This window comes from Balaenoptera acutorostrata, chromosome 17 (assembly GCF_949987535.1).
Source record: "Balaenoptera acutorostrata chromosome 17, mBalAcu1.1, whole genome shotgun sequence".
NCBI lineage: Eukaryota > Metazoa > Chordata > Mammalia > Artiodactyla > Balaenopteridae > Balaenoptera > Balaenoptera acutorostrata.
In genome coordinates, this window is record NC_080080.1 from 12,536,540 (window position 1) to 12,558,321 (window position 21,782).

The 21,782-nt window shown below is 52.9% G+C and overlaps 1 protein-coding gene across 4 annotated transcripts in view; it reads right to left on the minus strand.

Moving 5' to 3' along the window:
• The window catches only part of LOC103017685 (uncharacterized), a 383,445-nt gene that overhangs the window by 232,944 nt on the left and 128,719 nt on the right, over positions 1 to 21,782 (minus strand). For all 4 annotated transcript variants that reach the window (XR_009005786.1, XR_009005787.1, XR_009005789.1 and 1 more), the window contains one exon: positions 2,107 to 2,242. The gene's annotated coding sequence lies outside the window, so the exon portion shown is untranslated. The remainder of the gene's footprint in view (positions 1 to 2,106; positions 2,243 to 21,782) is intronic.

Consider the following 21,782-nt stretch of genomic DNA (forward strand, 5'->3'; position numbering starts at 1 on the left):
GGACCGGGAGCGTGGGCTTCTGAAACAAAACTCAAGGGCTGGTTGAGTGCTCGAGGGCCCAAAAAAGGCATGCAGCACTCTCACAGGATGGCCTGAGAGCTGCACTCACTGCAGCTGCCTTCTGACACCAGAATCAGCAGGTAGATCGTGGAATAAAAACGAATGGGGGGGTTTCCCTGGTGGCGCAGTGGTTGAGAGTCTGCCTGCTAATGCAGGGGACACGGGTTCGAGCCCTGGTCTGGGAAGATCCCACATGCCGCGGAGCAACTAGGCCCGTGAGCCACAACTACTGAGCCTGCGCGTCTGGAGCTCGTGCTCTGCAACAAGAGAGGCCGCGACAGTGAGAGTCCCGTGCACCGCGATGAAGAGTGGCCCCCGCTCGCCACAACTAGAGAAAGCCCGCGCACAGAAACGAAGACCCAACACAGCCAAAAATTAATTAATTAATTAATTAAAAAAGAAACAAACCTGCCTCACTGAAACCCATTGGGGAAGTTCAGGATTTTAAAAGCGAGTGGGGAACGTGAGCGCGCAGAGCCGCTGAGCGCCCGAGGACGGAAAGGCTTCGCCCGTGTTCATCAGCTCAGCTCCTGGTAGGTCTCATTCATACGCATCTGCCAAGAGTCTCAAGGGGCAGCACCTTCCCCAGGAAGCCTCTCGGAATGGACAAGGGACCCTCCCCAGGCCTCCCAGATGCCTGGTGAATGTGGAGAACCCTCTGTGTGTCAGGGCCGGCCCCCACGTTGACCGAAGGGCAAGGCCTCGTGCTCTCCATCTCTGCGGGTCACACCAACACGAGGAGGAGCACGTCGGCACGACCCTCAGCTGCTTCCCCAGTTCTGCTTCCCTAACTGTCTCCTCACCAGTTCACACTTTCTCACCCAAACTTCCACCCTTGAAGGGCTTTCCAATGTGTGGTAGGACTCATTTTTCCTTTTTCCATCATGCTACTTATTCTTCTCAACACCTTGCTGAAGAAAAAAAAAAAGATGCAACCGACCTCACTCTTCGCTCTAAATCTTTAGAAACGTTCTCCCTTTGGTTCCCACTCTGGCTCTTCCTCTCTATGCCCTCTTTTTCAATTATTCATTCATTTGTTCTTTCAGTGTCCACAATGGGAGGCCCAACGCTGGGGTGTAAGAGTCCTTGCTCTAAACAAGCTCACCAGTGACTGGGGGGACGAGTCGGGGGACGGGCAGGGGAGGGCAGCAGAAGTCACATGGCACATAAAGGCATGCCTCCAACTGCCGGCTACAGCCCAGTGTGGGGAGCAATCAACTCCGCTCAGGTCGAGGGGGCTGTGCACGACCGAAGGTGATTCACAAGCCGTTTCGCAGGCAGACTTGGTGGCAGGTGAAAGGCAGAGAGGACAGCAGAGCAAGGACTTGGAAATAGCCTGCTGCATGGCAGGACCTCTAAATGGTGTAATTAATGCACTGAAAACAAACAAACAAAAACCCTCTTCTGTTTTGGAGCTTTTCCTCCTCCATGAAAGGCAGAATGGTAAACTCTTTATCTCCACCATCTCATTCAGCACCCATAACATCCTCCTGGGGCACTAATAGGACCCCAATTTTACAAATGAGGAAACTGAGGCTTGGGGAGGCTGAGGCAAGTAGCAAAACCAGGAAAACGGGTTTGCCTAAAGCCGTCAGTTTTAACCTCTTACCCGTTACCCCAAGCAGCCTGAGACTTGGAAGCTGGCGCACGCAGTGCAAGCAGGCGGGGAGAGAGGAAGAGATCACTTCTGGATGCCCCCGAAGGTCTGCTGACCTGATCACATAATCCCACCAGACTTATCCATCCTCTCCCCAGCGTGGGCTCCACACATCTCAGAAGGATGGCTGGACCATCCTCACCTTCTGCCAGGGGGGAAAGTGTGGTATGTCCACCTAGGAGATGGTGGACTCCTTCCTCAGCTGGGGACAGAGGGATTGCCCCCTGGCACAAGGTCCAGGCGCTGAGAACCAGGTCCTGTGTATCAGGGTTATGGAAAGCCAGCTTCCCAAGCAGTCAAAAACCACACCCCAAGCTGTGTTGTGAGAGATCACCAATTCCAATAGCCATCTTTGGTTCCATAAGGCTCAAGAGGAGAAAATCCCTTACCTTGATTCTTCACATCCCTTGATATTCCAGCTTTAGTTCAGGGAAGAACAGTTTTCAAGTCCCTCTGGAGTATTGAATGGATACTTTTTTTTTTTTTTCAAATTAAAGGCACCTAAATCCCAGGTGGAACAGGATGCTAGAAATATACAAGAAAAGGGAATTATTAGTGTCAGTGCTCACATGAATGAATTTGGTAATGAGAGATTTCATTCATTTAAAAAATAAGAAGTGCATATTTACTATATGCTAAATGAGAAGCATCTGAAGAGCAGGCATTTATTGAGTAGCTATTATGTGCCAAGCACTGTGTTGGACATTTGAACACATGAAGCCACTTGACCCTATGAGATCGGTCTTGGCAGCTGCATATTTCAGAAGTCACGTAAGCAGCCAGGCCACAGAGGGTCAGGTGTTCCTGACTCCCAAGCCCCCCCTCCATCAATCATGGTCCCCTTCCTTCCCCGCTAAAGCTTTTTCATTCATCTGATTCCAGGAATTCTGGGAAGAGGGGAAGGAGAAACATACCCAACAACTTAATTCTGAGAATGGCCAGTCCCTGGAAGCCCAACCCATTCTACGGACGGTGGGGAGGACGTGAATCACGGAAGCTGCATCAGATTAACTTGGTTGTAAGCTTTATCTGCCCTCAACACTGTCATGTAGTAACATGGGATCAGTGGACATCATGCGTTACTCAGGGAACCAAAAACGTAGCCTCGCCAGCGATTCTTATCCTAACTGCTAATGGAGATGGCTTACATGAATGAAGAGGCCAAAAGGGTGGAGTGGTGTGGGGAATGGGACCCAGGGGCCGCCCCTGGTTTACCAGCTCTGGGAGGACCTCCTAAAATCCCAGGAAGCAGGGCTGAACGCTCAGCTGGTTGGGCACAGACACGGACCCTCTCCTCTCCTTCAAGGGGCGGGGCAGCACCCACAGAAAGCCACACTGTCACATTTACAACGGGGTGATCCTTTCCCCTTCCAGACCTCCCTCCTGCCCACCCCTACTCCCCGCAAAAACTCCCAGCCTCGTGGCAGCCAGATCATCAAGGAGAAGAGGCTCGGTGAGCACAGACTCGGGAGATAGAAGGCTGACAAGTTCTGAAGGGGAATTTGCCCTCAAGTCTGGGACAGCCGGAGCGGCACAGAGGCTGCTCTCTCAGCTGAGAGGGAGGAGGCCAGGCAGTTCGGATTCCCCGCCATCAGTTCCCTCTCTCTCCTCCAGGAAAAAAAAACTTGGCCCCAGTTTGCCTCTCCGAAGCCTCTGGTTGTCACGTTCCTCCCTTGGATGTGTTAGCATCACGGACCGACCTACAAGAGCTCTGCAAGCCCCAGAGAGTTCCTGTCTGCTCCCATCAAGCGCTGGTTTAATCCATCCGAATCCCAGTTCCCAGCAGGAGAGGGCAAATCCCCCCTCCCTCAGAGAAGCCCCCTTGACTAGCCATGCGCTGAGAAAGATGCCATCCTCAGCACATCCACGCTCCCTCTGCGGGCAGCCTCCCACGCTTCTCAGACATTTTGACCAGGAAAGCACTTTTTGCCTCATTGTCGAAATGCATTCGCTTCATTACCCAAAAAAGGCAGCAGCCCAGCTTCCTGGTTGACTGTAGGCTCTTGTCAGAGTGCCTGGCTTGGCATCCCAGCTCTGCGACTGAAAAGGTCCTTTGAGGAGCCTGAACGAGCGGCTTCAGCTCTCTGAGCCTCAGTTTATCATCTTAAAGGTTTGCTCTTAGTGTGAGGTGAGAACCTCTGCAGAGCTTAGCTCTTGGCCTGGCGCGTTAGGAACACTTAGAAACGTCAGCTGCCATTAATACCGCACTTAAGCACGTGCCCGGGCCCTAACTTCTTCATCTCCTCCCAATCGGGGCGGGGGCGGGGAACAAGGTCTCCCCTCTTCCTGTCTCACCACCATGACTCGTTCAGTGCGGGGCCTCAGTACACGGGGCTAAGGGCACAAGTGAAGCCAACGCAAACAGCACTAAAAGCTGAGGTCTGCGTCACAGCTACTCAGCTCCAGGCCTGGCTGTGGCTCTCACGTCTCAGTTTATTCATCTGTGAAATGGAATGGATTATGACACTTACCCCATCTCCCAGATGTGCTGCCAGGATGAAGTGAGATAGTGCACGCAAAAGGGGCTCTGTAAACTACAAGCACTAGGGAAATGTAATTAATCACATCAACAGTGCCACTTAGGTGCACACTCGGTATGGGACACTTTGCTAAGGAATATCCTCCCGGACCTCCGTGAGCACCTACCAGGACCCCAGGAGGTCAGGTCACAGGTATGACCATCATCTCCCCTTTACAGATGTGGAAACTAAAGCTCGGGCTAAGGAGGCTGCCTGACTGGTGTCGGCAAATCCGTGGCTGAACTGTTGGCGCGCGGACTCACCCCTACCCCTCCTCCTTGTAAGGAGCCTGCAGGAACCAGGACATCGGCTCCTACAGAAAAAGAACCTCTCTCCAAGGCAGCCAGACTGATTAACGTTTTTAATTAATGTTTTAAACCACATGCACGGAGCAATGTTCCATGGAAATTAGGGAACTAAAATTTCTAACTTTCTCCCAGGAGTCGGCCCAGCCAGAGAGAGGCGCGCTGCCAGAGCATGGGGGGAGGGCGGCCTGGGCTGGCCAGGGTGGCTGGAGTGGGAAGGTCACAGAGTGGGAAGGTCACAGCCCTGCCTCAACACACAGAGCCTGACAGGCAGTGCGGTCACGTAGAGAGACGAGCCAGGGAAAGAGGAGAGTGGCCTGGCACAGGGTGACGGGATGCGCACGGCCGCTCCTCCCAGGAATCTGGCAACCCCGGCAGAAGAGGAAGCAGGGCGGCAGGAGGAGGGCCAGCGGGTAGCATGTGCCCACGGCCTGGGCCTGAAGGGTGAAGGGGCTGCTGTTCCTAGACTTTCCTGCCTGACGCGCTGTCCGAAGGATAGACTTTCACCTGCTCTGTGGCTCACGGAGATACTCTACACTTGAACCTGAACCAAGGGGGCCAAGGGCTTTCACAGGGGTGCTGACAATACTTCCCTGATGTCGCCCGGGACGGAGGGAGATCACTGCTGGGGCCCAGCGCTGTGCTCTGATGAACGAGGAGCCTGAGTGCCCACGATGGGCAGACCTGTGACCCCCAAGGTCCCAAGGAAGTGAGAGGCAGACGGGGGCCCAGACACCAGCCCCTTGGCCGGGATCTTCCTTGCTCTGCCTATAGCATCTCAAGTGTGTCACAGTTCCAGAGCGTCTACTCCTTTCTACCACCCGAAAAAAGGGGCTGTACCATCTTCCTTTCTCCAACGAGGAGGTAAGGGGCACAGAGTGTGACATACAGCACCGGTGATTAATCACCAGCTCTGCTGTGAGCAAGGCCACCGTGTCACCGGGCAGCCGGCCCGGACGCCACATGGATGCTGCCTGGGCAGCAGGGCCACCTGGGCACACTGATGGCAGCCGGGACCAGCACCCCATACAGGGCCCTGGGCTGCTTGGCAGGAGAGAGTGAGCCAGCCATGAAATAAGCGACCGCACGGGGACTCCTGACCTGGAAATCATCAAAACGCCATCCGTTCACAGCAAACAGACCCTAGTGGTGGGCTGAAGTGCCTACAGGAGCAGAGGACAAGACGGCTTCCCCCAGGAAGCCCCTGAGAGCAGGCCCTGGCCTTGGGATGTGTTTGTTCCCCCTGGAGAAGGCCCCGGAAAAGGACATAAACACAGGTACTCCTGTGCCTCTCCTGGAGGGGCAAAGCTGGTGAAGGCCCCAGCCTGGCTTGCACGCTTGCCCCGGATTCTATGAGATCCAGAAGGCCAGAACGCAGAGGCAATGTGTACAGACTCAGAACCCAGGCTGTCTGGGTCAGAGCTAGTTCCCACCAGTCAGCACCCGTGCGCCCTGGGCAGTCTACGTAACCTCTCTGATCATCATCTGTAAATCAGGGCTGGTGAGAGCAGCTACCTTCCGAGACTGGGGTGGGGACCACAGCAACGTACGTAGAAAGTATAACGCGACGTGTGGCTCAGGGTAAATGCTTAACACTTTTGTTATTCTCAGTGTCTAATCGCTGTCATTATTCCTCTTGCCTGGCAGGCAGACTGACAGTCCTGGATTTGAATCCCGCCTCTGCCACTTCCTGGAAATGTGACCAGGGACCAGTCGCTTGACCTCCCTATGCCTCAGTTTCCTCACCTACAAAATATGGACCAGCCACGTGGCGCCACCAAGGATTACAGGGGCACACGTAGCAAAGCAAGGGGTGCAGTATGAGCTCTCAAGAATGAAGGCCTCGGGCTTCCCTGGTGGCGCAGTGGTTGAGAGTCCGCCTGCCAATGCAGGGGACACGGGTTCGAGCCCTGGTCCGGGAAGATCCCACATGCCGCGGAGCAACTGGGCCCGTGAGCCACAACTACTGAGCCTGCGCGTCGTCTGGAGCCTGTGCTCCGCAACAAGAGAGGCCGCGATAGTGAGAGGCCCGCGCACCGCGATGAAGAGTGGCCCCCGCTCGCCGCGACTAGAGAAAGCCCTCGCACAGAAACGAAGACCCAACACAGCCATAAATAAACAAACAAACAAACAAACAAACAAACAAATAAATAAATATTTTTAAAAAGAATGAAGGCCCCGACCCCAACTAAGGGGCATCCTACAAAGCGACTGGCCTGGACTCTTCCAAAATGTCAAGGTCAAGAGCAGCCGAGGAACTGCTCTAGGATAAAAGGAGGCTAAAGAGACATAGCCACTAAACACAGTGCTGACCTGGAATCAGAAAGAAACAGTCCAAAAGGACATTATTGGGGCAACTGATGAAACTGTGCATGGCCTGTGGATTAGATAATACAATTGTAGCAATGCTAAATTTCCAGGATTTGATCATTACACTGTGGTTATGTAAGAGAATGTCCTTGTTCTTAGGAAACACACGCAGAACGTTTAGGGATAAAAGGGCAATGTCTGCAATTTACCCTGAAATGGTTCAGAAGAAAAATTGTGTGTGTGTGTGTGTGTGTGTGCGCGTGTGTGTGTGTGTGTGTGTGCAGGGGGCAGGGTGCAGAGAGAGTTAACAATCAGTGAATCTGGGTGTATGGTAGTTCTCGTATCATCGTTGTAATTTTTTCTGCCGGTCTGAAATCATTCCCAAGTAAAAGATGCCCAAGAGCCAGGGGTAGGGGGGGTGCGCAGGAGGGTGGTAACAGGCCTAAAGGTCTAGTACAGACCATCTATGCAGGCCCAAACCATAAGCCTTTCCCACCAAAACCCAGTCACCTGATGTATACATGTTATGATTTATTGTGTAGGATACTACAAAGGATAAAACTGAAGTTGAATTTGAACTACCACCCCTCCTGCCAAGAAAAAGAAAGACAGATGATGGCTACTTCTATTCCCACGTCCCAGGGCCAGGTTTGGAGGGCCCACACCCTTGCCATCCAGCGGGGGGCGGGGGGCACCCTGGAGGAAGGCAGAGGCAGCATGGACCACTGCAGCCAAGGCTGGCTTTCGCTACGTGCCAGGCAGTGTTACGAGAGCTGTCTGCATCTTGAGTCATTTGATTCCCCCAAGAACCCTTCAGGCAGATTCTACTGTTATTCCGCTTCCACACTGCAGGAAACTGAGGCTGGAGACAGCCTCCTGCCCGGGGTTTAATCTGGAGCACGAGTGAGCTGGGATTTGCGCCCAAGCTGCATCCACAGGATTTCCACAGGCAGCAGGGAGGCAGGCACTCCAGGCCAAGGAGCTGCCAGCACCAAGCCCAGCCCTGGCCCTGAAGCCGAGGCCCCAGGCCCCGTAATGCTGAGGTTCCAATGCAGCTACAGGGGGCTGAGATCCAGGCTCCCTGTCCTGTGTTCTCCCCTCACGGCCACCCTAGCACTCGACACACTTGATGCTCAACACCTGTTTTGAGATGCGGTCACAGAAACACAGCTTCCTGTTCAAGGAGTTTCAGCAACGCAAGGATGATCTCTGGGAGACCCGACACACTGGGGACATCAGTGTCATCAGCGAGGAGAAAAATGGGTCTGGGGACAAAAAGAGTAGGGGTCTTCACTGAAAACTCTTTTATCCCTTCTGTGGCTTGTCTTGTGAATGACTTACCTCTTCAAAAATGTTTGTTCACTTATTTTTTTAATATGAAGTTAGGAAAGGAAATCAACCCAGTTCCTGTGTAAGCCTGCTCTGAGTATGAGCCATTCCGTGCTGTACAATGCCGCGTCGCTGTACACAGCTGTCACTCACTACACATCCTCCTATTTTCAGGGGTGGAGAGACCAGAATGATTAAAGACCCAGAAGGAGCAACACAACCCACTACACTTGAGGGTGCTAAGGTCTGGTGGCCAAGAGACCAAGGTCCCTGGAACTCCAGAGCTGCTGCGAAAGCAAGGTGGGAACACCACTAAAGTAGTCCTCTCCCAGTTCTCCAACTCCAATGCCAGGAAAACTGGGCAGTGCTCTCAGCCCTACCACCATCCAGGAGGCGGGTGGGGACTCTTGGGATGGCCATTTTACAGCTCAAGAAACAAAGGCACGGGATACGTGGGAACAGTGCCCAAGTCCTCCGCGGGGGAGAGGCTGGTGGGGAGTGCAGAAGTCTAGCTCCGGAAACAGTTCCTAAACCCTACCCTTCCCCCAGGACGGAGAGTGAGGACCCACCTCTGTCCCCTGAAGAAAGGATCTAGAGTCAAGAGATTCCCGGGTTCCCAGCCAAGCTCCCCCCAAAAGCTGAAAGCATGGGGAAGACAGCATTTGACAGCACTACCCCGTGTGTCAACGGAAGAAGATAATATCTGTGAAAATGCTTTGTAAACTGTAAAGTGCCGTGCAAATCCTCCCATCGAAACAGAGGGTGCATTGGGAGCCGGGGGAGGAAGAGGCTTCTGGAGGGTCAGCCTTACCAGGCAGCTTCTCCTGAAGCATGGCAGCACTTCACCTCCTGACCTTCTACCCCAAACTCTCTTTTTCATACCTGCACTTACATTCAACTTTCTCTCACGAACACCCTCCCACCGCCCCTCCCACCCCAGGGGTGTAAGATCATTAAATCAACCCCAAGGTAAATAGTTTTCGATTCTCCAACCCCAAAAACCTCCCTTCCTGCCACTGCACTTGGGTCTTGTCACCCAGAACATCAAAGCTAGCGCTTTCGGTAAAAGCCTCTCAGATCACTTGGGTGACGTGCGAAGATAAAAACAACCTGCCACATGCCAGGCTGTGGAGCACACCTTGGTGCCCAGTGGGGAGGGGAGTGGGCTGGGAAGAAACGGCAAACTGTACTGGCTAACACTTTGCAGGGAGTCCGACGCCCTGCCCCCTCTCCAAGTCCAAGTCTGCTGGGTGACCTTGTAAGTCCCTTCCCCACTTGGGGCCTCTTGCCAAGGAAGGGGTTGGATGGCACAATCTCTAGGTCGCTTTCAGATCTAAAATTCACTGATTCCATCTCACCCTCCTTGCTCAGAGTCTCTACTTCCTGAACTGTAATGACAGTTGATTTATATACAGGAAAATAAAAGCAACTACGAGGTCGCTCATACACTGGGCTGTAGTTTTTGGTGACTCACAAAGGAAAAAATACATGTTTCCACTCAGCTCAGAAGAGTGGTCCCTCCACTCTCCAATTACTCAAAAGTCACTAGGCCAATGGAAGCCCGGGGGAAGTTCCAGGCTACCGGGAGTTCAAATGTCAGTGGACGCAAGCTCAGCAGGGAATTTCCCATGGCAGACAGGTGCAGCAACAGGTGGGCTGGATGGAGAGTCCCCTCCCTCCCTGAGAAAAACAGCCCTTACCCATTCACCCTCCATCTCGATAAGTCATCTCCTATGGAGCCAAGGAAACACCGGGTCCAACACTGGGCCAGGGCCCACCTTCCAGGAAGTCACACCCCAGAATGAATGTCCCCTCTTCCAGGAAGCCAGTGTTGAACCACCACCCTCCCCAAACCCCGTAGCCTATAAACTCCATAAGCGCAGCAATGGTGCCTGGCATATAATAGATGCTAAAAAAAATCATTGCTAAAATAGTAAATACTTGCTGGATGACTTAATCATGCTGTTTCCATAAAGCTTAAGTAATTCCATCCCCCAAAATACTGGGTGCCTGTTGTGTGCTGGGTACTGGGGATAGAATGGTGAACAAAGCAGACATCGATCCATCCAGCCATCATCCAAAGCAATTGCCGAACGTGCTGGCAGAAGATGACCCTCAGCTGTTGACCTTCTTTGGAGACTGTCTTGGCTGAAGACACTGCCTTGCTCAAGGTGGCACACCCTCCCAAGGGAGCCTTCAAACAATGACTGATCAATCCTCATCTCAATTCTGGGCAATTCTGAAAGGCCATTCTAGCGCCAGGGCTCCCAGGGGGTTGGCTGGGGTCTTGGTTAGCCATTGTCACAGCTCAGCTTCTCCCCCTGCTCCTTCTTGATTTCTTCCCCCTCAGTTTCACAGCTGTTGATTCCAAAGGCACCCCACAATAAACATCCCACTTACTAACCTCAATCTCAGCATCTGCTTCCCAGGAAACCCAACCTACAGCAAGAAGGTTCTCATGATTGATGGTCAGGCCCTGTGCCACCAGGATGAAGGTTTTAGGGCCAGGACGAGTGAAAGGCCCCCCCCCCTAGTTGGGACAGCTGCCTTATTGACAAGGAGGCCAAGGCTGGGCTCAAGGCTATGATCAATGAAGGAGAGCTGTGAATTAGCAAACACCTGTAGTTGTTTTAACGTGTGATGAGTCCCAGGTCCTTAAGGAAGAGGTGCATATTCTTCATCTGTGTTCTCCCGGCACCCAGTACAGGAAAGGAGCTCTGTTGAATGATTCAGTGATGACTGGATGGACCAATGGATATATAAACAGACATACTTGGTTGAACAAGAAAGTCACACCTAAAGCAGCTAGACAACAAATGAAAAATAATGATTCTGTATAGGTTAAATTATGTCATCCATGTAAGCATTTATCGTGGTGCTCAAGAAATATTCACAATGAAGATGACAAGTAAGCCACTCACAGAGAACTCCCTAGAGAAGGTGACCTGCAATCAGCAGCTTGAAAGAAGTGAGAGAATGGAGGAAGGCATATGAAACAAGAGAAACGAGGCATTAGCATTGGTCAGCTGAGTTCTGACTGCTCGTCAGATACCCGGTACGTAACCACTCTCATCGTGGGGCTGCCGTGACAGCCCAGGACATAAGATAGGGAATGCCTTCCGTAACCATTACATCCATCACCATGTATGTGGGCTGTGATGTTCCCATTACCAGGGGAAGCTACGTTGATGGAAGGTCCTGAACACAGTACTGCAGTTTGGAGACTTAATTCTACAGGGACAGGAAGCCATCGAGGCTGTGAAACAGAGGCGCTAGGTGACAACTGGGAACCTAAGCTTCAGAACTGGTGCAAGATTTCTTAAATCATCCATCCCTTAGGTTTGGGACAGTTGCTTGGGATGCCTAGGCTGCCGTGTTCCCGAAGCAGATGGGGACTTGGGAGGTGCCTAGAGCCTCTGTTCTGAGACAGCAGCCTCAGGGGCAGGATCAACACTGGAGAGCCCCAGACGCCAGCCTCAGTCCCCCTAAGAAATGTACAGACCCTGGGGGCCATCCTCACCCCGGCACCCACCCAACCCACTGACAGTCCTCATTTCTGAGGGTGATGCCCAGGGAAACAGATAGAAGTGCCAAGGGAAAGGGGAATAAATAGGAGCCTGGTGTTTGTGCAAACAAGAGTAAGTTATGAGGACAATGAGAAAGGGATAAAGTTTACTTGGGAAAATTATGAAACGAGTGACGTCACAGAGGCTATTTGTTAAGCAGGACAGTGTATTCTAGAAAACACAGAGGACTTTGGCCTATTACTCTTCCCTGAGCTGGGAGCATCTAAAAGGCTAAATGCTGGGGCCATCACAGGTGGTAGCAGAGGAGACCCACCTCCAGGGCCAGCGGGATGCTGAGTGTCAGGCTGAAGGTACAGATGTCAAGGGGCAGTAAAGCTCAGAGTTCAGGCAGACAGGCTTTGCTGCCGAGCGATCTGGGCTGGAACTGAGGCTCCAACACTTCCTTCCTGCACGACCCGGGCTAGGAAGAACCCACCTCCCAGAGCCTCTGCGATACAAACCTACCGGAGTGCCCACGAGGACCAAACAGCACCTGTGCAAGGCACCAGAGCGCTCAAAAGTGATGCTGCCGTTACTTAATCATCGGTCACAGGCCTGCGTAAGAACCATCGGTGCCACCCTTTCCAACTGCACCCCACAAATCCCTTGGGCTTCAAGAGTCTCCGGTGAGGCCCCTCCTGGGGGCTCAATGTCGTTGAGGAGGGGGCAGCATGGGGACCATATCCCCATTTTGACTCCAACAGCCCTGCTTTAATAGGTATCTACATAAGGCCTGCACACAGACTTCAGCTGGGCCAAAGGGGTTTGAGGGCTTTAAGACAGCGTGAAAGCTTCGAACATTCATCCTCTTACTTTACCAAAGAAAAAAAATGAAGCTTCAAGAATCAAGGGGCAGACTTCCCTGGTGGCGCAGTGGTTAAGAATCCGCCTGCCAATGCAGGGGACACGGGTTCAAGCCCTGGTCCCGGAAGATCCCACATGCCGCGGAGCAACTAAGCCCGTGCGCCACAACTACTGAGCCTGTGCTCTAGAGCCCGCAAGCCACAACTACTGAGCCCACGTGCCACAAGCACTGAAGCCCACGCGCCTAGAGCCCGTGCTCCGCAACAAGAGAAGCCATCGCAATAAGAAGCCCGCACACCACAACGAAGAGTAGCCCCCGCTCGCCGCAACTAGAGAAAGCCCACGCGCAGCAACGGAGACCCAACGCGGCTAAAAATACAATAAATAAATAAATAAATTTATTTTTTAAAAAAAAAGAACCAAGGGACTCATCTAAACTCACACAGCAGGTCAGCGGTAGGGAAGGGAAGGTGCAGCTGGAGACCCTGAATCTCCCCAACAGTTAGTTCAAAGGCTGGGGTTGTTGGATGTGTCCTCTGAGGTCTGCTGCTTGGGGGTATGAGACTCCCACTCTGTGGGCATGGGGGCGGTGACCCCCAATGCCTTGGCACCCCAAGTGCAAGTCCACAAGTCCCGACCCTCAAAGCCTGGTTCAAAGAGCAAAAGGAACAACAAGTGGAGAATCCGATCCCAGGCAGAGGAAAAGCAACCCCTCCACTTCCCAAAAGAGGGACAGTCTTCCTCAGATCGCTCCCCAGAGCTGGGCTCAGGGTCTAGACCCAGGGGCCTGGTAAGAACCGCCCCAGGAGCCATTGAGGCAGAAATGGGACTCAGCCCACAAATGTCAGGGATGAGAGAGACAAGAAACTAAAAAGAAGAAACCAGTCCCTTCCTTGTCAAGAAATCACAGCTCCCAGACACTCAGACGGGTCTGGTCCGAAGTCATCCATGGGTTTCTATCTGCCCACATCATGGGGCCAGCCAAGCAGTCATGCAACTTCTCCAAAGGCAGGGAGGACAGCAGAAGAGCAAGACTTCTCACAAGTGGAAATGCTCTCCCGTGACCCCAGGTCAACTGTCAACCCAAGAAGCAGCACAAAGGAAGGAAACCCTGGCATCGAAGAAAAGATCAATCCTACAGAAATCACTCAAAACGGCCACGCGTCTCCAGCCTCCTCAGTGCTGGGCGCTGGTGGGCTTTCCACGTGTTCACCAATCCTGAAACACAGCTATAGTGTCCCCAAGTGACAGATGGGTGAAATGAGGCTCACAGAGCTTCCTCAACACACAGCCAGATTTGAACACATACTGTGTGGAGTGTCCTGTGTTTGTAGCCAGATCTACCTAATAAAGCCCTCTCCCGAGTCCCTCACCCTTTTTTTCCCCACACTCTTGTTTTAAGAACATTAGGTCTGTACGACCTTGTTTTATTCAACAAGAAAAACACAGGTTGTCCGGCATGGGAGGGATGCAAGCCACAGTGACACGACCCTCAGAAACACTGTGGAGGGGATAACCTTGGAGGTTTCCTGTCACTCTAAGATTCTCCAAGTCTAAACTGAAATTCCAACTCCCATCCAATTATTCCCCCTGAGTTGAACATAGGCACTCCTACAACCCCAAAAACATAAGCTTTGCTCTTCCTTAGGGACAGCAAGCCTCTTTAAAATCCATCCTGGCATCTCCCAAGTGGCCTCAGCCATCCTGGGGAGGAAGGTTCCAGCTGGAGAGCCAGACGAGGACTCCAGGCACCCGACGACAGACCAGGAGCACTAAACAGGGCTCGGGGGAGCCTCCCAGCCCCACAGGATGTGGCAAGGTGAAGAAGTAAGAGAAGAATCAGAGAAAGCAATCTAGAAACACAAACAGCACCACAAATAAAGCGACTTAACAGGAAACAGTGGGACTTTTCTTCACTTCTTTTTTAAAGCTAGGAAGCCCAAAAATAGTTGAAAGCCATGTCGCAGAGCTTTCCGAAGACAAATCCTGCCTTGTTCAGTAAACAAATCTAGGGGGACAAATACGAAGTCTGAAGTCATGAAGACTACAAGGGCAAGTTCAGATCACGCACAGAACTCCACGGTGCACGTGAGGAGCAGGGGGTTTCAATCCCAGCCCCCAAGCCCAGGAGCCCGTGTGCCAATCAGCAGTTCACACAAAGGCTCAGTTTTGAAGCTCACTCATTTTAAGTAAAGGCCGCGTAGCAACTGGCTCAACTTGAAGGCGTCCACATGGAAAGTCACGAATTTGGCTGGAGAAGCAGCCAACATCAGCATTCCCCAAGACAGTTGGTAAACAAGCAGATGAAAAAAAAAAACAAAAAACAATTGGCCTCATTAAGGATAAAAAAGTATGAACGTTAACAAGAGACTGTTCTGCATCAACTGAATTATAATTTTTTAAGCTGATGATACCTGGCATTGATGAAGTTGTGGTGAAATGGGCATGTCCACATGTTGATGGGACTAACGTCAAAAACCTTATTTGAGAGTAACTTGGCAATATGGGTCGAGAGTCATAAAACTGTGCCTTTTTACTCAATAATCCTTCTGCTGAGAATCTGTCCAAAGGATTTTCCAAGAACAGAAGAGTTTTATGCACAAAGCTGCGCAAAGCACCCTTAAGTATCAATATTACAGCAAACTACTAGGAACCTTCCTTTTCAACAACAGAGAACCGGTTTAGAAGATGATGTATCAACTTGATGAACTTCTTTAAAAATGGTCATTAGTCAGGTGCTTGAACAAAATGGAAAAATGCTTAGGATATAATGTCAGATTACAGAATATTCCCTACACCTATGCCTGTATCAAATCCTAAGTTAATGTATGGACAGACATATCAGATATCTGAAAGCAATCTGATTGGTCAAGGGGAGGGTGGTTAGTGATTTCATTTTCTCATCCATTTCTGTTCTTGGGAATCACAGTGCTGTTTGTGCAATAAATGACAATAATGTCGATGATAATGATGATGATGATGAAGATTTTTATTGGTAAAGCTTCAATAATGTATGGGAAAGGAGTGAGTGGAACTCTGGTGCACTAGAAACAGCACTCAGGGTATGAGAAACGATCAAACCCAGAGGCATTTGAGGATAAACGCAAAGAAATGCCATCTCTAAGCAGAGCATGGAAAATGTAGACACCAATGGGGCCACGTATCAGCAACGTCAGCCTTCCAGGCCCCAGAGAGCATCCGGCAGTATCTGATCATCTCAGCTTTCTGAGAGTCAGCCTTGCTCTTCCCCGCCATGCCCACAGCTCTCAAACAGGAATAGAAACCCCTGGATCTGTGTATATGTAAATGTCCGTCTTCCTAAAACACAAAACCCTGCTCATTTAAATACTGAACTTCCTCAGCTAGGTGTTTCTCAACAAGGCAACTCAGACCAGTTTCTACACGTGGTGCTCGAGGTCACTTGGAACTTTCGTTTTCTGTAGGGTAGGATCCAGATGGGAGTTCCAGAGCCACAGCGATCTCAGTGAACCGCTGTCCGCACTCACAGTCCGGGCAGGGGCGGTCAAGCTAGCGGTCAGCACTCTGAAGTCACAGGTGGACAGCCCAACTCCAACCCGACCAGCCCTGTGCCTTTGGATATGTATTTCACCCTTGTGACCTCAGGTCTTCGCATCCATAAAATGGGGATTTTTCCAGAACTTTCCTCAGAGGGGCACGGTGAGGATTGAGAAAAATACACACACTCAGCACAGCGCCTGGCAGCCAGCTGGAGGCACTCACTCGCTCCTGGCTCTCACCATTACTCTCATTCCGGAGTCCCCTCGTCTGATAGATTCATCTGAGGTCTTCACAGACCACGTGTGCCTAGGTGGCAAGGGAGGGCACACCTGTAAGTGACCAAATGCAGTTCAACCCTGGCTGACATTCGGATCACGTGGTTGCTTCAAAACGCCCAGATGTCCCGGTCCCTCCCAGCACAATTATCAATATATCCGATTCGCTGCAGGTGGGGCCCTGGCACAGCTGTTTTGTGACGCTGAATCCACTGTGCCACTGGCCTGGGGCACATCTAACTCAGGCGAGAGCAACCAGTGATTGCTCCTGCAAACCCCCAAGCCCGAGAGAGCGCGAAGCAGGAGGCTTTCTTCATCTCTTTAGGGCGTGGCTCAGCAGCTCCTTTTGGAACCATCAAGCACTCTCTGAGTGACAGGCAGATGGCAAGGAGTTGCCCGGCTCTCTGCCCTCCTGCTCAGCCTGGTGATTTCCTGCAAGGCAGTGGAGTGGACCAGCTGAGCGCCTGCTGGGCAGAGGCCACTGGGAAGCACCTGCCCAGCGCGGGCAGTGACACTGATGGGCCGGCAGTGAACACAAGTCCCCGGGGGGTCCCTGCCCAACCTCAGCCTCCTTCCCATCATCTGAGAACTCCCTGTGCGTCCCTGGCGCAGTGGCAGCAGACAGGCCTCCGGGAGCGGCACTGATTTCAGAGGGGGTGAGCCCAGCATCTCTGGAGGAGGCGGGTGTAAAGTGCAGGAGGACCACACCTCTGAGCCTGAGCCCCCGCTGACCCTCATCTGTGAAATGGGCGTAGCCCTCCCCGCAGGGGGGCTGGGAGAGTGCCCTGGGCCAGGCTCTCAACCAATGTGGCACGCGCTGCGGTTGGCGTGAAATGCCACTGAAGGGAGATATGGGGGCCACTCTTCCTGCATGAAACTACACCCTCCTCCCCGTAGCACGCAGGCTTCCAGCCTTGTTGCCTCCACCTCGGCCCCAGAGGTGAAGCAACAGCTGCTGAGGAATCTGCAGGGTTGCCGGGGACCAGGGTGCCCTCCCTCCCCGGCGAACGGAGCAGCACCACGGCGCTCAGCCTGGCTTTGCCTGAGAGGAGAGGGGCTTGCTGGGCCCTCTGCAATAGTCTGGCCTGCCTGGAGGTCTCACTGCAAGACTGTTCAAAGGCCAGGACACTGCTCTTCCATCTCCATTCCTAAAGAACCCTCAACAGACTCTGCCTGGGCTTCAATCCAAGAGCCCCTGTTTCTATCACACTGACAGGTGGCTAAGAACCTTCCATGACTTAGCCACAGTAACACCTAGAACCCTCTCAGTAGGCTTTTGGGGTTGATGCTACTCTTATCCCCATTTTACAGATGAGGAAGGTGAGGCATGAGAGGGCAGCTACCTTGCCCAAGGTCATGCGACAGAGCCAGATCTTGGAGTCTCGGGGGTTCCAGAGGCCAGGCTCTCCCGTGCGACACTACGGTGCCCTGGTTCCAGGGTTGCTCCTCCTTCGATTCCTCCCTTCGGTCACCTACATTATCGGGCCCTTGCTCTATGCCAGCCCAGGGCGGGGGGGGGGGGGGGGCGGGGAGGGGGAGGGGGCAGAGACTCTCTATGGGTAAAGACACAGTCCATCCTCTCAAGAGCTCACCTAATCCAGATATTCCTAAAGCCCTCAGACACAACCCCAGACAGATCGAGAACTCGTGAAAACCTCTCTAAGCAGTGAGGAGCGGGGCCACCTCCCGCAGGGGCTGGGCACAGGGTGGGGGCCATGGGGATGGGCTTCAGGGGGCAGCCTGGGAGGCCGGGCAGACCTGGGCGTGAATGCCATCTGCTCGCAGACGTGCTGTGAGCCAGGCTCGCCCCTGTCTGGTCCTCCTCTGCAGAGCAGGGATGATGAAAGGACCCCCTCCCAGAGCGGCTCTGAGGAGTAAATGAGAAAGCGTCTGCAGAGCGCTCACAGTAAGCCAGGGGGCACGTCTGCACAACCAGATGCCAATCCGAGGACTAGAGCCACAGGTGGTCCGACTCAGAGGGCTGCTGGGCTTCAGGGTGGGGTGGGGAGCCCTCGAGAGGTCCCAGAAGGTATCTGGGAGGGGTCTGCCCCTGAGATGGATGGGTAGGTTTTAGGTAGGTCAGAGAAGCCCCCAAGCCGAGGAGAAAGGCATGAATCAGGATAAGGAAGTAGGAGAGCCAGAGGATGGGGCTACCACCCGGTTGAAGCAAACTATAGGCTGGAGACTTGAATGACTAGGATAGGGAAGAACAGCTTTCAGCGGATTTCACAACAGACCCCATGACAGTATAACTGCCCAGTGATAATGAATGACTGAATGAGGGAGTGCCAAGTCATATCAGCAGAGGCAAATAAGGAAGGTGCACTTATAAACTTACAACTGCAGGCCCTAAATAGAGTCTGGGAAAGCCCTTGCCTGGGACAGAATGGGATTCCCTTCTGTGTTAGGCTCCTAGGTAACAAATGACCACAAACCAGGTGGCTTAAAACAACAAAAAAACAATTCTTTCACAGTTCCGGAGGATGGAAGTCCAAAATCAAGCGGTCAGCAGGGCCATGCTTTCTCAGAAGGCTCTAGAGAAGCATCCTTGCTGGTCTCTTCCTAGCTTCTGGTTTGCTGGCAATCCTTGGTGTTCCTTGGCTGGTAGATACAGAGTCCAATCTGCCTCCATCCTCACATGGCCTTTGTCCGTGTGTGTGTGTGTGTGTGTGTGTCCCCTTTCTCTTATAAAAACACCATGCACTGGACTCAGGGCTCACCCTACTCCAATATGACCTCACATTAACTCGATGGCATTGGCAAAGACCCTACTTCCAAACAAGGTCACACTCACAGGTACTGAGGGTTAGGATGTGAAAATACCTTTACGGGGTACACATTCCACCCACTATACCTCCTTCACCACAACCTCCCAGATATGCTCCCCTGGTCAGCTTTCACCTAAACCAGCGTCTGGGTAAGCTGTCACCTCCCAGCATCTTCAGTTAACAGGGACACATTACAGTCCCTAACGCAGAATCCCTGATGAAGCAAGGACACACAGCACATCTGTAAGACCAGAGAGGCTGCACGTGCCAGCCTGGCCCTCATCTCTGGAAGTCTGAGCTGCTGCATTCACAACAACAAACAAACCTTTCTGAAGAGAAAAGTCATTCATAAGACAAAACACAGAAGGGATAAAAGAGTTTTCAATGAAGACCCTACCACTGTGTCCCCAGACCCATTTTTCTCCTCCTAATGGTAGTTTTTGAAAGGGGGCCACCCCACCCCACAACAGGCCCCAAGCTCTGCACTCAAGAGGCACCCAGATCCAGGGTGTCTGGACAACAGAGGTCCCCAGATCTGCACCTGTTAGAAGGGACAGTTGAACACAGAGCCTGTTTGCTAAGAGAACAGGTGGGCAGGTATCACTGAAAAAGGTGTGTATGCACTCCTGGGTGTCTGCAGGAACCTCCGCCCGGTTTCTGAAAGATCCCGGACTTCTCCCCAGCCGCCATTTGGAAAACTCCGTGGAATCCGTTCGTCCAGTCAGCCAGGTAGTCCTTCCACAGACATTTCTCAAGCCCCACTCTCCTGCTCTCCTGTGTGTGACTGCTGGCCGGGCGCAGACGTGAACAGAGAAGGACAGCACGGAAAGTGACGAGGCACTTCAAGGTCAAGGGATGACAGGCCTGCAAACCCCAGAGTGGCCTCGCGAGGAAGCGCCCAGGCATATCCACAGGCATCAATAAATGTTAGCTGTGGCAAAGAGAGCAGGCAGACGTTTCTCTTCTTTTTTGGCCACGCCACAGGGCATGTGGGATCTTAGTTCCCCGACCGGGGATCGAACCCGCACCCCCTGCAGTGGAAGCGCAGAGTCCTAACCACTGGACCGCCAGGGAAGTCCAAAACGAGCCTTTTCTAGTCCATAAACGAGGCCTCCACGTGCTCACAGATTTCCCAACGACCCTGCTGTGTGACCCTGAGCGAGTTTCAGAAGCCCCGTGCGTGAGCTCCTCTCCTCACCCAGATGTATGAACCTGAGATTGAAAGGAGTCGTGCAGCACGTGGCACTTTTCCTCTTTGTCTTTATGGAAGGTGTAGCAGTGACCAGGGAAGCTGCCCCTTCCTTGGGAGATGTCTCCAGGTGGGCAGGGAAAACACAGTGTGAACCCTCCCTGAAGTGGCCTCGTTCTTAGCAGGGCCACAGAGCATGCTTGGACCCAGCCGGACCAAGCCGCATGTCAAGGTCTGGGCAGCGCCACGTGCAGACCCTGTGGTTCGGTCCAGAACACACACCTTGTGGTGAACGTCCCACCTTCTCAGGGCGGCGCCCACCCTAGCCTCTGCCATTTATCTTCCTTTCCACCAATAGTGTGTTTCGAGCCTACTTTGTGCCCCAGATTGGGGCCTGGGGGATGGGGGGAGAGGGGAGGAGACAGAGACCCAGGCTTCATGGACTAATCCCAGGGTCCTCCCCTCCCTTGACCCCTCCTCCTAGCCCACTGGGAGTGGACCTCCTTGCCTCCTGATTCATTGCCCAGCTCATTCCTGATCTCCCACTGGAGGCTTCAGGTCCGGCTTTCCATGGGAGGAAAGGCCCTGCCCTCCTTCTGACCTCTCCCTTTGTCACGGTGGGTGGATGCCCATCTCTGTAAAAAGCACACAGCTTACAATCAGCCCGGGCTGATGTCCCAGGAGCCTCCAGAAACAAACACTCATTACCCGAGGAGCTGTCAGGAGTCCCACCCTCCAATTAGCCTGCCAAAGCAGGCATCAGCGGCCTACCAGGGGGTCCACTTCTGGGGGTGAGGGGGCCTGGGGCTCGGGCTGGCTCAGCCAGCCAGCACACCTGCCGTGGCTCAGGGACCTGTGATGGAGGGAAAGGAGTCTGAGCACGTCCCAGGGAGAGAAAGGAGGACGACACTCTGATGTCCCCACCTGCAGGGTTTACCTGCTGTGAACCTAAAAGAGACAAGGTCAAACTCAACAGACAAGGGGTTTCCATGAAAGTCCTTCCCACACCCTGCTACGCACCCACAAGCCAAGGAATGCCTGTAGCCACCAGAAGCCGGAAGAGGCAAAGAAAGATTCTCCCCTAGAGACAGTGGAGGGTGCACGACCTCACCAACACCTTGATTTCAGAATTCTGGCCTCCAGAACTGTAAGAGAATACATGCCCATGGTTTTAAACCATCTAGTTTATAGTCATTTGTTTTGGCAGCCACAGAAAACTAATATGGGACCCTCGTCTCCAGCGTAGGAAGGAAGCCCGTGCCAACTCAGGATGGAGGTGTGAAGCCCAATGGGGTTGAGAACCTCCATCCTGAGAACCTCCATCGTCTGACTCCAGACCCATCGGTGCCTTTGGTTGTTGGCAGCTGTACCTGCGAGCTGAGAATGGGGCAGGAAAAGGCACGACCACTTTTGAATGAATGAACTGCCGCCCTCCGCTCTGACATGAAGGAGCAGGCCCACTGTGGGGGACAAGGCCCCCC